A 17508-nucleotide genomic window follows, 5' to 3' on the forward strand; every position below is an offset into this window, starting at 1 on the left:
ATGTAGGGCACATGTGTGACTTTGAGAAGAATCCTGGAAACATCACTTCTCTGACATTCTCACAAATTCTCTCTCCACAAGACCCCCCCCCAACCCCAAATTATTTCAGAAACTCCCCTCAGTTTCTAAAAACCCCACAAAAAACCAATTTATCATGCAGAGTGTGACTGCTCCAGAACAAATACCAGTTGCACGGTTCTTGGATTCTTGCTATAGGCAATTCATTGCATGAAAACGACTCTGTTGGAATTTAAGTGCTCAAGATATCATGGAGTATTAAAGGCCAAGCTCTTCTTACAAACATGCCTATTTAAACCAGGAGTTCAATTCTCTTGTGGATAGACAAGGGTGGCAATACTAAGTGATAGCCCCAGCCAATACTGAGTAGGGCCAGTTAACAGTAGGGGAGCCAACTCCTTTCTCTCTTATTCCACTCACCTTTTGTCCTTCCTGATGCTGAGAAAGGAAGATTTCACTCTTCCAAGGATCTTAACTATTTGCTGTGGGACTCAGGAGATCAAACCAAAATTTGCCCAAGTTAGATCACTAAAACCCCTCATTCACATGCTGCCACCTTTTCCGTGGTAGAAACTCATCACCGGATACACCAACCTGGTGCCTATCTCTGTCTTCTCTCTTCCAAGAGAGGGTAAATGTTACTTTTGATGTTTTCATCAGAATGCCATTTGGATCTGCCCTTACTGGAACTGTCCCTGGGAGCAGCCTCCAACGTGGATATGTCAGAGGGAGAGGTGAAACAGCAAGGACCCTTCGACCACCTCTGTTGAAAGAGCTTCACTAGTAACCAGTGAATTTAGACACAATTCAAACTGTTGGGTATGAACTATAAAGCCCGATATGGCTCAGGTTCAGGTTATTTGGAGGATCTAGCTCCATATATGAATGTGCCAGTCTCTCCAATGTGGAATTCCCTTCCACAAGAGGCTCAGCTGGCCCTCTCTCTAACCTCTTCTTGCTGGGAGGTGAAGATTTTCTATTCAAACAGAAATTTAGTGTTCGATATTAAGACTGATTCTGCAAGTGTGCAACTTCAATTTTCCCAATCACTTGAACAAAACTCCCTTCACTAACTCACTCACTTAAAAGTGGCTATCAGAAAGCCTGTAGGTGTTCGGAAGAGGAGAGATCAAGAAATTACTCAACTTGCTGCCCATTTCACTGGGCAATGGAATACAGCTCGTCTCTTTGGGGACTCAGATTCCTTTTACAATCCATAGTCTATTTATAAAATATTTACAGTCTTCCCTATATCATAGGTTCTCAGGGCAGCATATAAATAACATCAATTTAAAAAATGGAAATCATCTTAAAATTTAAGACAGTAAACAAATCATTTCATTAAACTAGAAGTCCATTCCATCAAATTCACTGGAGCTCAATGTAAGTGGACACAGAATTTCACCATTATGGTAAATAGGAAGAGGGCATATCTAGGCTCAGATTTTAGACTCAGCTTCCGGTATGTCCTCCTTTTTATAAAGTGTCCTGCTAAAAGGCCAATTGTAGCTACTGATTTAAGTTATTCAGAATACCAGATAAGACGGAAGGGAGGCGAGGAGAGAAAAAAATACATTACCCTGAGCAAGAATGCCATTCAACAAAACGGGATACACACAACAACCAAAACTACAATCCCAGGATTCTGTATGGGAGTTAAAATGGTAATGGAGTCTGCAGTCGACACGTGACCATAAAACTTCCCCCCAGTGCATGCAAAAAGCATCAATCTGCAATGGGTTAAAAACAGAGGCATGGTTTTGGGCAGCTTTCGTCCAAAAAGAGGACTATTAGAGGACCACAACGTAACAGTAAGGGTCCTCCGCACATGTATGCCATGGTAATAGGGAAAAATGTGCTGACATGCAAGAAGGGAGATCCAAAGAAGACACATAACTTCCGTCTATGAGTTTTAGCGAGCGTGAGAAACTGGGGGTCCATAATAGGAGTCAAACCTCTCCCCAAACAGAAGAACAAACGTAAGGTTGGGTCGGGCCCTGTAGAAGGTTGCGAGGCTAAAGAGTCACCTTCAGGAGTATGAAGCAGCAAAAACAGTAAAGAACACAACACTTTATCAGTCCAAACCATTAGTTTTTTGCAAAATGCAAATGCAAAAAAAATCAAGAGATCGGTAACTGGACTTCCAGAGGATCAATGATGAGAATAGTACTAGATGCCATATGTGCACACACAACTCAGATGCACAATGGCGCATTAGCATCTGTTGGCATTGTTAGTACAGGGATTGCGCCCAGCCTCCCGATGTTCCCAACTCACCCTTGAAAGACTTTGATGTCCTCGACAAGGAAGCTCGAGTTCTTCCAGAATCCGCTCCGCTATGAGGGTCGTCCACACGAACCAAGGGGCCGCATGCGGACATGGTAAAACCATTCGAGTTGCCCGCCACAGCTCCAGTAAGAAAAGAAAGACCCTGTTACAGGAGAAGGGTAAACACTTGGCTTCACTTGTTTCGATGCAAGGAAAGGAAGGATCCCCACTCCATCAAAATAAAATATTGTTAGGGCGTAACTTTTCTTCTCAAAATACCAGAATATGGTCAAATATGTCCAAGTTTGATATCTCCCCACTTGTCATGCCAGTGCGGGCCAATGTGAGCAAACCCAAGTCTTGATGGGGAATGGGGCCACAAACTGTTTCTTCATTACCGTGTCCATGCTGAATCTGTTCCAAATAGCGGTCAATACAGCGGCCATGTCCCACAAATTCCCCAGTGACATGACAGGGCATTCACAAGGCATCCGACGCGGCGTCGTAACCGGCAGAAGCACCGCACTTCTGGAATCCAAACGGAGGGGGAAAGGTGAACACCCGGCCCGCGATTTTTTGGCAAGCTGCACAAGAAGGCAGGGTTTTTACACGTCTCAGCAAAGTCACTGAACCACCCATTCTTCCCTCCAACCATACAAATAGTCGAAGACAATGACACAATTTCCAAGAAATCAATAAAAGTACGTTAATAAAAACACAGCCTCCCAGAGGTGATAAAACGCAACCTGGAAACAACAAAAAACAGGAGGAAGGAAACCACCCAGTGTCATTGCTGTCAGGATATATTAGTATAGTAGGGAGTTGTATTAAACTCGAAGCAAAGCCATAACTTAGCCGGATAACCGCAGGGCTGACTATTTCAGAACCAGTGATGCCAACACTTGGTCTTCCAGAGTTGGGGCCTCAGCCTCCACGAATTCCTGACAGTTGGCAAGCTGGGCGAGCTGAAATCCAAAGCACCTGGCAAGACCAAGTTTGGGAAAAAACCACTGTTCCAGACGCATCAGCATTCTCTTGGGGCCACAAACCCACCGATCCTGGGACAGTACCTGTCAGCAACTGCAGTGAGGCAAACAGAGGTACTGTTCTCTTGTCGATCACGGGGCAACCCAACTGATGGTTTCAAGGCCCCATCGTGAGCGATCTCATGGCCAGCTGGGACCAGTCAGAAAAACAGGATCCGATTGGCATACTGGAGATGGCTCACCAGGAGGTGGCCTTAGGGAAAGTACGTCGTGTTGTGCCTTGAGTCAATAGGAGAACAGATACCCAATCGCTGATGCCCACAGAAAATCAGGATGGGGGCGATGGGCCCCTACCACATAAGGCATAGCCCTACATTTCAATCTCTTCGGTCCCAGGAGGGACCTTCCAAAAAATGTCCTCTTGAGCCACAATAAACTGTAGTCCCAAAAGTTCAATAGCATTGAGCCAGGGCAGTGAAAACTGGTGTCAAACATGCATTCAGTCTTCAGTGGGCAGAATGCAGCCAAAGAGAGTGCCTGCAGGATGCCAGCAGCGGATGCTGAGCTGCGCCAAATAGGCAAACTGGAGAAGAAGCTTAGCATGGCAACACAACCTATAAGCAGATTGGCAAGACTAGGCCCCGATCGGTGACTTTCGATCCTCAGCTTCTCCTGCTAGTTATTATGGCCAGGGCATGGAGGAAACACGTACACAGCCCCATACAGAGAGTGTAAGATTGTGGTGTGCAAAACGGAAGGATGTCATCATCTCAATGTACAGCTGTAATGACACCAGTGCAACGAAACAATGCGTGATGTGCTGTAGTTGCAACTCTGCCTTCTGAGGCCGGTCTGCAGGAGTTGACTGTGGCCACTGTGGCAAATAATGTGCAACATATGTGCCAGCCAACGTATCCGGCGTGCGTTACATCACCAAGAATGCCAGTCAGAATGTTTGCAGTTGGAAGAAAACAGAAAACCCCCAGCCGTATGCGGTTTCTCGGACCAGGTGTTGCGGAGAACATGCATCTCAAGACAAATTCTGCAGGAACTTTGCAACTAAAATTCGACGGCCGAGAAGCGAAAACTCTTCCACTCTTCTCCTGGCATTGGCTGTCTACCTTATCTGGTCATATACACAACACAAACCACTCGTAGCGAGTAGTTAATGACTGGAACGAACAATAGCAGACGAATTGGCTTGTGCAGCTTCTTGAAAGAGCCAAAGCTATGTCCTGCCTTCACTTCCCCCGCTCCTCCTGAGCCTATTACAACACAAGAAATAATCAGATTTGGACCCGACCCTGCTGTTAAATATTGTTTGGAGAACGGACTTTATGTACCAACAATGGGTGTTGTGGGGAATTTGGGCAGGGTTCTTCTTTTATTAGCGAGCCCTACAGCCACCGAATGAGGTGGGGTACAGGAACAATGAGTAACTGGATAACCAAGAGGACGCTAGCTTAATCATGCCTACCGTTCCAGAAAGCCTTTGTCGTGCGACTAAGGAACAGAGAGGACGGTGTGGACGCTGAGAGCGAAGAGTATCGTAGGTACGGAAAGGCGTTATTCAGCAATATCCACGCGCTAGCACATATAGAAAAAACCACGCAGGTTTCCAGATGTCAGTGTGGACTTCCTTTCTTCTCAATCTAGAGAGTTCTTCCTCTCTCCTTATATCTAACCTACACTGCATATGCTTTCGTCGCTACAAACCTAAGAATTCCCGGCTCTGTCCTTTAGCTACCACTAGGGACCATACCTAGAAATACATGGAACTATCAATCAGCATTGAGTAAATGTTGCATTACTAAATTCAATACGCTCTAATGAATGATGCCATTTCCTGTCAGAATGTCACAAATAGGAATATGCAGAATGTGCGAAGAAGTACGCCACACTAAAACAACAAAGGTTTTATCCAATAGACCTATGTCAAGGGGGGGTGGCTGGACAATCCGTACGTAAAAAAAAGATGAAAATGAGGTCCCAAGGGTAAAAGGTTTGAGTACCCAATGCTCCGGAGATTCAAAATACTTATGCAGACTTTTGCAGGAGCTACCTGACCTGGCTGTTTCATTTCACATGTGTGGCAACTGTTCGTTTACAATGAAAATGTTTGCGGGAAACACATTGAACTGCTACTCCTTTTCTTTGAAGGCACCAAATCCTCGAATCTTTCCATGTTATTCCCTGCCTCTGTGAAAGAAGTAAGATCCAGGAGGCCAATCTATCTCATAACTGCCCACGCCATGCCTCAGAGAGAAGAAAGAAGAAGGGAAGAGGGAAAGAGAGGGAGGAGCGTGTAAGTATACAAATTTGATAAGGATCAGATCAGTATCATCATCATCATCAGCATCATCAGCAGCATCATCCTCTGGGAAAACGAAAATAGCTGTGGTTCTAGGGAATGCCTCTAGGGACCCAATTCCCAAACTAACCCAAACATCAGAGTGAAAATTACTTATCGAGATCAATCATAGTCGTTGGGCAAGCTGCACAAAAGTCACTTGGACTGACACCACATTATCAGATGTTACCTTGCTGGACTCCGAGATTCTTGGGAAAACTCGGAAGCACTGAGATGGTCCAAACTTCCAGCAGGTTAGCAGCTGCTAGCACGCGAAAGCACGGAAACACTATCATACTGACTTTCAGTATAATTTGTGGGAAGCTCCGGCTTTGTCTCCTAACCTTCAGGATGGATTGGGTCGTAGCCGTTTAATATCCAGCACAATGCAGGTTGCCGATGATGGGGAGAGGGGTGGTCCCCGGTGGCAAGGTAGACGCCGCTTTCTGGACGAGCTGCGTGTGGCAGAAACAAGGAGCCAAAATGATCAAGTGTGCACAGCGAGGCAAATGGGCACCGAGGTAGAAAGAAAGAAAAATTGAGCCATGCCAGTGGTTAAAGGAGCAACAAAAAAAATCCAGGAAAGAATAAGATGGTGGATAGCGCAGGAGGAACAGGAAAAAAAATGCTGGCACTGAGCCACACCAGGGCCTCCTTCACCTTACGATTCCGGCGCTCTCAGTTGCCCCACAAAACTGTGGCAAAGCAGTCGCAAGCAAGAGCCGTGTAACACCCACCCGCTCTTACAACACTCTCTGGAGAAATGTGGGTCACAGCAGTTCCATGATTGGAAAGAGTGAAGGGAGGTTTACAGGTTGCAGGACTAGCTGCGGCGGCTGGAGGATGCAGGGAATCCACCACAACCAGAAAAGAGTGGCACTCTCGTACAAAGTATAATTAGCCGATAGGCAGAACGGAAGCCCACGGTTCCTCCATTTTGCTCAGAGTGGACATTGACATGCCCATGAAACGTTGAGGCCGCACATCAGCGGAGCATGAACCTGGCCTCGGGGTTTACCGTCAGGTGTAAGAGAGTTGGCCAAGGGGCGACAGTTATTTGGGGGCTAGCGGGGTCCCATGGCCCAGAGTTTGACTCCGTTACAGTGGGAATAAACACTGCCTCAGAGGCAGTATATCAGGATAGCGGACAAAACAGCACTTGTCACCGTCAACTTTCCCCAGTTTTAGTCAAGCGTGATTGCTGAGAAGGTTGTCAATAAGATGGTAACACACTTAAGCCGACATTATACCTGTCAAACAGAAAGCGGGATGAGGCAACGCCACACACAGACCCATCAAGTCATCCCGTCATTGAAGACTGAAATTGAGCAGTGTGCATTAAAGAGGAGTTCATCGTCAATGCACATGACCGACTTCATGACGGGACATAGTGCTGCCAATCTGAAAGCCTTTGTGGTATTGCCACTAAAGATGGGACTAAGGCATGCGGGGACGTGATCCCATCACTTATCCCATCCCCATGAGACCTAAACAGTAAACCTTCCGAGCCTAATCCCATGTGATTCCTCAGCTGTACCTTTGCGATGGTGAACACGTGGACAAATATGAAATAGCGCAGCAATGGCGTTTATGGAACACCAGTTCCAGGTGACTGCAGAGGCAGCGCAAACATGTTTAATTGCTGAATGGTCAATGTTGCAAACCATGCTCCTATTTAACCATTTTACCATTTGATTTCTGCCATGCAAATGTCATGTCGAGACCTGGCGGCTGCTTTTTCTGGCTGCAATTGGCACTTCAGCCCAGAATCATGATTTAATCCGTTGGCAATGCTTGGCTTGGAAGGTGATTACATCAGGAGTTTCCCAACCGAAAGCAGGACAAGCTTTCCATCGTCCATATTTGCAGCTGTGCTCCGAAAGAATGCAGACAAGAAACGGGAATTCCGGGCTTTGCAGATCCTTGGCGAGTCTGGAAGCCAGAGCTGCGTGCCGAAGGCATGAAAAATGGTCACCCGCGCCTCTCCCAAGGTGCTAAGATAAGCGACAGGAGTATAATGAAAAGGTTTGCATAAGTTCACGTAGTTAAGAACTTTGTGGCGTGTGAATAATCGTGTCTTTCTGTCTTCTATCTTTACTGTCTTCTTTCGTTATCTTTCGTAAGATGCCTGTCCTGCGATGCACCTTGAAGCATTACTGAAGGCGAGTAACATCCCAAATACACCACAAAAGGTCAAAAATGGAAAGAACTCTACAGTTGTGAAGAGGAGCAGAGACGGCAGGAGTCAAAGAGGTAGCCAAAGTATAAAGGTTGGATATCCGGCTATCCGAAAGTCAACCAAAACATTATCTACATGAGTGGGCGACGAGAAGGACACTTACAAGTGGGTTTCTGAGAGTTCAGAGTACCACACAATTTCTTTCATGCGTGAACATATATTTAAAAACGTGTATAAAATGCCTTCCAAGCTGCAGGCTCAGGTTACATCCATTGAGGAGGAGAATTCGAGAACTAGGTTAGATGGCACGCAAGAGAGGAGGAGGCCATCTATAGCCCCAAGAGGACATGAATCGTATCTGGAAAACAGGACAGTGATGGCTGAAGCCTGACAGCTCCAAATTGCCACCTCCCCAGTAGTGTCCAAACATGCGGCGGCTTCGTAGGGAGCAGTCAGGCAGTGTCTCCTAACCCAACTAGAAAAGCAGACCACTGGCACCATTAGCTACGCTTTACAAAGAATCATAGAATCCTACCAGTTGGAAGAGACCCCAACCGGCCATCCCGATCACCAACCTCATCTGCCATGCAGAGACGCACAACAACGCCAACACCCAAGACATGGCCATCCAGCCTCTGCTTTAAAGGCCTCCAAACGAAGGCAGACTCCACCCACCCTCCAAACGCAGACATGATTCAACTGTCAAAAAAACGATTCACGGTCAGGAAATTCCTCCTCCAATGTTGAGGTGGAACTACTTTTCCTATAGCGTGCATCCCATTGTCTCATGTCCTGATTCCTGAGCAGCAGAAAACAAGCTTGCTCCATCCTCAATATGACAGCCCCTTCAAATATTAATAGGGCTGTCATATCCACTGTTTAACTGTCTACTTTTCCAGGCTGAACATCCCCAGCTCCACAAAAGTAATTTCGCCGCAATAGGGTAGAGGTTTCCAGACCCTTCACCATTTTAGTCCCATCCCTTGGGCACGGTCCAGTTTCTCAAACATCCTTTTTTAAAGTTGTGCGTGCCCAACAACGGCCACGATATTCCAGCGTAAGGCGAGCTGACCACAAGAGCCATAAAGAGTAGCCACTAATCATGCCTTAGATCTAGGACACTCATACGTCTAAGGGGAAAGTGATCTTTTCAAACGTTATCACTACAACCACTGCCTTCACACATCCTTAAGGGTAGTAAGCCAGCATCTTAAGCGAGATGTGTGATGGCCCAAGGTAGCCCTGGAACACACAGCACGGTGCCATCAAAACACCTTGGCATCTGGGCTAGCCATTAAGCAGCCAACTTCACACACTCAGTTGTAGGACTGGCCCAAGGGTGTGTGTGTGTGTGTGTGTTTTTAAACCATCAGTCAGGAGCAAGCCTGTCATGGGATTTAACAGGCAATAGAGACTCACCTTCACCTCAGACAGTATGCGTACCATATTCCTGCCCCACCATTTGGCCCTCTGCCCACGACCGACAAGGGAGAATGTTTCCTTCACGAGCTGCAAAGGGCCTTGAACAACAGGTTGTGGAGAGAGGAAGAAAGAGACGTTCAGTGACAGGGGTTACGCAGGGCTGCTGTAAGACAAGAAATCCTGATCCGAGAAAATGCTCTGTTTGTGTTGGCGCACTCCCACGGGCTGGCCCCTAACGGCCTCCCTGGCGTGAGCGCACACAGACCAGATCCTTGAGAGCCGAAGCCTTTTCATCCCCACCCCCGTTGTTTCTATTAAGTGGGGTGGGGTGGGTTCCTTCTCTTAACACATGAGCAATGGCTGGAGAGGTAGCCACCTCCGTGAACCCCCTTAATCCCATCTCCTGATCCGTGCCAATACAGAGACACGGTCGCTTAATCAGTTTTGAGTCAAAAACTCATTCATTTGAAAGCCCTTCTCAAAGTCCTTCCTCCCTGCGGCGTGTGTGTGAAGAATGCAGAGCTTTCTTAGTGGGGGGGTGACCCCCACAAGTTAGGAGACAATTCGGCCCAGGGGAATTTGTCTGGTGCATCATCATTAATCATCATCCACCACACCACACCCACCAAATGATCACTACATTGCCAACTTAGCTGCAAATGTGGAACTGAGTAGTGCTTGACATGGCTGACAGTCCCCAGCCCACCCTAACAGCCCAGCAGCTGCCGTGAGCAAAGGAAGTCTGTTCGTAGGTTCTGTGGGTTTGTTCAGGCCGATGTGGCCATGTGCTGGACGAGTGTATTCCTGTGGCGGGCATCTTCAGACGAGATGCTGGCAGGGAAGAGAGTGAGGCAGTATAATGCCTATGGTGCGAGGAGGAGTGAGTTGGCATGTAATCTGTGTGTTGGTCTGTTGTAGAATGGACCAAGCCTCAGGGTGTTTATTACTTCGGAGCTCGAACGGAAAGGTGGCTCATGTCGCCCAGTTTTGCCCCGGAAGAGGGCCATAGCCACCACTGCATGGTCGTAGGTGGGAGCCCCCTTGGCGCTGGAAATACATTGGACGCAGCAACTAGAGAGTGACATCATACCATGGTGTGGCCCCATGTAAAGGCTACGCACCAGATGATGGCGGGCCCTCAGCAGAGTGGTGGTAGGGCTTCGAGTGGTGAAATGCTCAACCCTAGCTAGTTGGGTACAGTGCCGGCATAAAAGTGAGATATTAGAATCCCATTGTCCTGTTGGGGAAAGCCTGTGACTCACAGAGGTCTGTTCAGTTGCCAGTTCGGGGCAACAAAGAAGGGTGGCGTTTCCGCACCCACTTCCACCAGTGAGCAAAACTACTGCAGCAATCAGACAGCACTCAAATAGTGGCAATAGTGCTACGATTGTGGACTATGCAGCCTTACGCAAACAAGACAACAAAAGCGGAACCAGAACAGGAAAGTAGCAGCTCTTCCTAGGCTGTACCGCATGGTATCATAGCGGTCAGTTCTCTTCCCGTGGAAGACAGCCGTAGAAGTGGATCTTTTGTCTAGCGGAGAAAATCAGTTGAAAACACAGGCAACTTTTACAACCGCTGAACGAAAGCACTAACAAAGTACCATGCGGTAAGGCACAATAAAAGCCGCTAATCTCCAGCCTCCATTCCTGTTTGTGTTTTTCCTCGTGTGATGCGATAAGGCTCCACGATCAATTCGCAGATTTACTACTGGGTCCCATACTGCTTTTTGTCTGTGGAAGAGATGAACCACTTAAATGAGAATAGAACAGACTTTGGCCAAAAGCTCTGAGTTCTTTCGGATGCCAGAAAAAACCCAGTTCACAATGAGAGCAGCCAGGAGTTCAAAGAGTAAGTTTGGGGAAAGCATCCCACCAGACTAAAGTGGTTTTAACCAAAATGATTATTACTATGAGGAAAGGGCAAAAAGAAAAAACTAGCAGTCTCGCCCTGATACAGCTTCGCAACGTCTGCACCTCAGTCTTCCACACCCAGTTCGTGAATGACTCCATCAGTTGTGATGAACCCAGTATGACATTGCTTTGAGCAAGCCAGCTGAAGACTGCGGGCGGAACCTACCTCTCAGGCGCCAGAGGCATAAGAATGTCGCTACGCTGCACCAGCAAAAATGGAAAGGGCATCTGGAGGAACATGAGGTCCCTACTTACGTTTTTTCGCACTGGTTCCCTCCACGCAGGACAAGTTTGTGTTTGTCATATGTGGGATAGATCCCGGTGTGTGTCAGATACTTGGATCCTGACCCGAAGGCAAGATTAATTTGCATTATCCTAATGCGTTAAGGTGCGAGTAAAATATGAAGCCTGTGTACAGCCAAAAAGCAACTTTGACAATCGACGCAGTTCCATTCGGTGACTTCTGCTGTTAGGTTTAAGCCGACTACACCTGAAAAAAATTTGGAGGTGGATTATGTGTGTACTGTAAACGGCTCTTCTTAACACTGAGAAGCAGCTTCAATGAAGTTTAAACAAGAACATGTAAAACATTGCTCATCCCATCAACGACCAGGCTGGACAAGGTGGAATAAACTACTTTAGCGAAGCTGCAGGATGGTGGGCTTCCATCAGGTTAATGGCTTGGCTTTCGTGGGAATTTTTTCTTTACAATGGCCGACGGCATTATTCTTTGTGATCCAATTCGCTTGCAGGCTTTCCTGGTCACCGAAAAAGGTTAGCATTTGCCATGGAGCGCACAATAGGAAATAGAAGCATTGCTCCTTGGGAAGGTTTACCTCTTTCAGCGGTACATTCCGTCTTTCAAAAGGAAATTGTCTGGAACGTTGACCCGCTTCACAACCTGGACTCCTAACTTTGACCAGGGTCCAGAGGTTTTTTAATCTGTAACGTTTTCAGAGGCTCGCATCAGTATTTGTGCATTAAACGGTCGGAATAAAGAAACAATACGGCTTTGGCGGATTTTGGAATGTAATCAAAGGAAGTACAAGTGCCACCACCCACTTTAGAACTGGCCCCCCCCCCCCCCCTGGGTCTATCCGATGAAATCCTGGGAGTTGCAGTTGAGGGAGGGGATACTTAGCAATTTTCCAACCAGACTGCTTTTGTGTCTCACCTAACTAACAAGTCACCTGGACCCCATGGGCATGCTTCCCTTGTGAGTAAAATGGACATAATAGTGCATAATTCTATCAGTGTGAATGACCCCAGGAGTGGGCCATTCAATCTTGAAATGGGGTTAGCAGAACGACCCCCCCCGCCCTGCCACCTTATCAGTGTCAAATGGTCCAAATCAGAGGGCGGGCGTCCAATTATGGGTTGAACATTTTGGTAGTACCAGGAACACCAAAGTTGATCCCTGACCCGTAGCAGTTACGCGCCCATCCTGGTCAGGGTGTAAAATAGTGGGCGAAGAACCACAACTGGGGAAGCAAGCCAGCAAACAGGGATGGAGTCAAACCCAATCTGAGATCAACCAAGGGTGTCACAAAAGGGCACAGCGCGTTTAAAAGAGTAAGTAGGAGGGTGTTGTTTTATTCCCCCCCAGAAGGAACGGAGTTCACACTGACAGTAGAGCAGTCCGTCACAGGTTTCAGGAAACACCCCAAGAGCTAGACCCCGAAGAAACCCCTAAAGAGCATGCCAATGTCAAGAAGCCAAGGGCAGTTCACCAACACTCAGGAACCAGATCAAGGAGGACAAGAAAAACAAAACAGTAGGAGCACTAACAAACCTCGTGTCTCCAGCGTGCCGGGAGGTGGCTCAGAGCCACCTCTGAGGCGACTGATTGGCGTGGTTCTGTCTTGTTGCGGCTCTCCTGACGAGCTAGCACATCCGTCACACAAACCAGCGCTTTCCATTAGTGCGTTGGGGCCGGCGCGAGCCAGCTCAACCTCTGGGAGCCCCTGATGGATCTTGGGATGGGAGATGGATCCCGTGGCGAGGGTTCCTTGAAGAACCAAGGACTCCGGCTTTCTGACAATCCGCGTCAGGAAAGAAAAAATTGCGAGTCATGACAGGTTTACCCCCCATCAATGACACGAAGGAGTCAGCTTAACGCCATTTAGGAGACCATAACAGCAGAGGAGCGGCAGGTGGCGGCGCATGATAAGTATCACCACAAAAGCCACTTTTTCCTGGCTGTAATCACCAATAAAAAGCTGTAGTAGAAGTCATCCCTAAAGGAAGCAGGCATGCAAAGTCCTTGACAGTTCCCGAAGAGTCCCTAGAAAGACTTGGTACGAAGAAAAACAGCATCCGATGGATCTCACAAATAAAATTGGTTGGCGTTAGAACACAAAAACCTTCGACATTGAGAGCTCATCTGTAGGGGCTGACCTGCAGGCCAGAAGACTTGTCATGATAACAGGAAAAAAACGACTCTCTATCACATGCAATATGTGCAAAAATTGGTGGATGGGAAACACTCCTCCGGTGGGAGGTTGCAGTTCCAAACTGCCTTTCAATATGATGGGTGCTCTATAGCATTTATCATTTTAAAGTCAAATGCTTTTAAAAAACGAAATTGGGATGCTATTTTATTCTCAGGGCTTCCTGCGTCGGGCCTACTATCATCAATATACAATAGTATTGTTTGAGAATGTTTTTATTTGGCCATTAGTTTTATTGTGGTCCCCCTCCCATATTGCAGGCAGCATATCATAATAAAGTGAGCTGCACCACCCATAAACCGGCGGAAGGAAATTCATACGGTGAGGAGTAACTAATGAAGTGGGTTTTTGCACAGGGAGGGATGGAACAGCCTAGAGACAACACATGGGACGGTGCGTAATCATAGATTTATTACTGGAGCAAAGACCGTCCATGCAGAACACTAAAAGACCTACTTACAGACGGATAAACGGCCCAAACGCAATCACAGGAGCCAAAACACGGACACATATGTGCTGATGTGGCACGTCAAGTCGTTTTCCAACTTGTAGGCAACGCCTAAGGTGAGAATCTATACTTGGCAATTTCCTGGCCAATGATTGTTCAGAGGGGGGTTTGCCATTGCCATACCTCTTGAGGGCGAGAGAGTGTGGCTTGTGCAAGAGTGTATGGGTTCAACTGGGCCCAAGCGATGGTATCAAACATCAAACAACAACCTGAGAATTAATATGGTTCCATTGAGGAGTCGAAAGCATTTCACTGCCCAGTACTGTAGTTTTTGTGGCATGTGGCCGCATGTTCTAGAAGAGTTTTTTCCTGAAAGCTTGTGCCATATATACCCCAACTCTTTTCCAGGCCAGCCATTCTGCTGACAGATGGCAGCCACAGATGCTGGTGAAACATCAGGGAAGAACCGTCTTCTAGAACGAGGCCACCATAGCCTGAAAAACCCACCAAAAAACTATGTTCATCGAGACCAGGTGGATGTAGACCTAAGATCTTAAATTTATAAACCTTTTGCAGGGCTGGGATGAGGTAAATCGTTTTGTTGACTCCTGCTTTGGGCGAAGCAAGGCAACAGGAGCATACTGCCACACGTGTAAAGACCATGAACAACAGTGATGTGGGATGGGACTGGTTGTGAGAACGACTCCTGCATGAACCCGAAGATCCCGCAATGGATGAATGATGAGATGGAGCATGATCACTGCATGATGATGATATGTACCACCAAGGCAAGGACCAGCAGCATTAAAAACAACTAACCCACAGATTAAAAAATACAAGAATATAAAAGACATTAAAAAATGCACTCAGCACCATACAATTACGAAGACACCTAATAAAGCAGCAGACCAGGACAATTAAAAACGTACCATTATAACATGACTGACTGAGTACTCCCGGCCAGAAACCGGCAAGAAGATACTGTCTTTGTAATGCTGGTTTTAAGAGGCTCTCCCCAAAAACCCAACGACAGGGGGGCCCTAAGTGAACCTATACAGGGTTCTTCGGGCAGGATTGGTTCATACCGGGTTTGACTGCCCAGGGGCCTGAGAGAAGGGTGACATTGCCCAAGGCCTCCACGGAGGTTTCCCAGGTCTGAGCAGGATTAGACACTAGGACTCCAGAGTCACATGCTACAAGCCATTACACCACATGCGTCACACCTGGAGCATAGAGCTGCTCCAACATTTCCCAGATGGGAAACACATGGTGGCCAAAGACGCAGCAGAGTGTGGTCAAGATAGCAATATGATATCTTAGCCTCAATTGCACCTCGTGAAACAGGCTGGACAATGATAAGCCACACAATACGAATGCAGCTTGGCTTGCTTGCCTGAGTCAACACTTTTACTTCCGCTTCTCTCGGGGATAAAGGGGACTCTTGCCCAAAGGCATTACTCAAAACCGCTCCCAAAAAATGTTTACACACCCATGCTGTGTTTTTCACTGGATCAACAACACAGCCAGGACATAGCAATGAAATAACTGTACACTTTTTTTTTAAGGACTCTTGTTCGTGTTGCTGTGTTTTCATGGGGAATTGATATGGAAATGCAAGCCAACATTGAGAAGAATTCCAAGTCCAGATTATACAGTGAACAGAGTAACCTTGAAAATTAATAGGGATTAGGCCTTGGTCTGTCAGGACTTGCTTGGTGTTATCTCTTCCCTAATGCCCCTTTGTTCTTTCCCTGTTTCAGTCACATTCCTTCCCAAGACACATTTCGTTATCAGAAGCCAAGAGCAAAATGGCACCCTTGCTCCCCAGAGCTATGATAGATACCAAGGGCCAAGGCTTTGGGCCTTGATTTAACCTCAAATGCTAAATAGTTTCAATCTTTAAATCTGTTTATTAATTTGTTGTTCATATTACTACGTTTGCAGCTGATTTAAGTTACTGGATCCTTTCATGTCTGAACTTGTTTTGCACACTGATTTATTTGAATGCCACCCCGAGATCTTCTGATAGAGATGTGATAGAGACATATTTAATTACAAATGAATAAAACCATGCCGAAGCGCCTTCTAATAAAAAAGAAGAACACGAGATGACTTGATTCAAGTGGTAATTGCACACACTTTCGCAGGTATTTGGCCTGAGCGAAAGAGCATGGCGGCGGAAATTGGTTGTAGAAACGTTGGCTCCTTATGCAATGCACAAGTGGACCAGATTTTGTTTCTCTCCAAAAAATGTTTTGTTCGACACTGATTGTAAGACAGATCTAATCCAAAGCCGGTTTTTGGCAAGAGTCTGCCAAGAGATTTCTTATGCAAGGAAGGAACATTACCAAAACCAACAGTCACACACCAAAGATGGCATCCTTCTCATTCAAGAAGCTGATTCTGCCAGGAAATTCACCCTCTTTATGCAACCATTTACCAAATTTCTTCCACTACTTTCGCCTGGAAGCTCAAGTATGTCAAGGGGGGTTTCCCCTCTTTTTGGCCTCATAACAAACCAAAAGGTACATTAGGCAAGGATGGTTACCACCACCTTAGGACCGATTTGATGCTGAAAATAATCCAGGATGAACCAGGCTGAATCTCGCTATGGTTCATGCACATCCAGAATGCACCCAACGTAAGTCTTGGGGAGCCCCAAAAACCCACTTTGTTATTGTTTAGCTGCCCTTGGTCGACTTTGACTCATGGCGACCCCAAGGATGAGACCTCCAAGAATCCCTATCCTGCTGCTGCGTTCCTCAGACCAAATGCATCGAGGAGTGAATAGAGAAGTCTAGGAAACCTCATGAAGCCCGCTTCTTTCTTTCAGTGAGTCTCAAAGGTGGTTGCAGGATCTCTCTACTCACATGCTATCAAGAGACATAACACGCGATATCTGTTAGTTAGTTAGTAGTTCAATTATACCCGGCCTTTCCCTGGGATGGAGCCCAGGAAGGCTATCAAAACACTCTCTCTCTCCACCACACACTATATAATATATATATATATATAGAGATCATATACAGAAACCTGCCAAGAACACACACACACATATATACACACAGTGTTGTTGTGTGGGTTGTATGTATATAATACACACACACAATAATATGTGTGTGTGTTATAGTGCAAGAATATATATATACATAATACATATATAATTATAATAATTAGTGTGTCTGTGTCTATCTACACACATTATATATATATATATATATACAATACGACACCACATATATGCACAATATTATACTGTACAATTATAGTACAGAGAGAGAGAAGAAAAGAAACTGCCAGAAAACCCCAGGATAGGTTTTTCTGTATTTTATTTATTTCTTTGACTTTAGGGTGGACACAGCCAAAAATCACAACAACAAACATGGAAGAGCAATTATATAAAGGCTCTAAAGGGGAGGGGACTTACCGCTTGGCGCCGCCCGCCGTTAGTTTCGATCAGCGCGGCTCTCGCTC

This window comes from Sceloporus undulatus, chromosome 8, assembly GCF_019175285.1.
Source record: "Sceloporus undulatus isolate JIND9_A2432 ecotype Alabama chromosome 8, SceUnd_v1.1, whole genome shotgun sequence".
Classification (NCBI taxonomy): Eukaryota; Metazoa; Chordata; class Lepidosauria; order Squamata; family Phrynosomatidae; genus Sceloporus; species Sceloporus undulatus.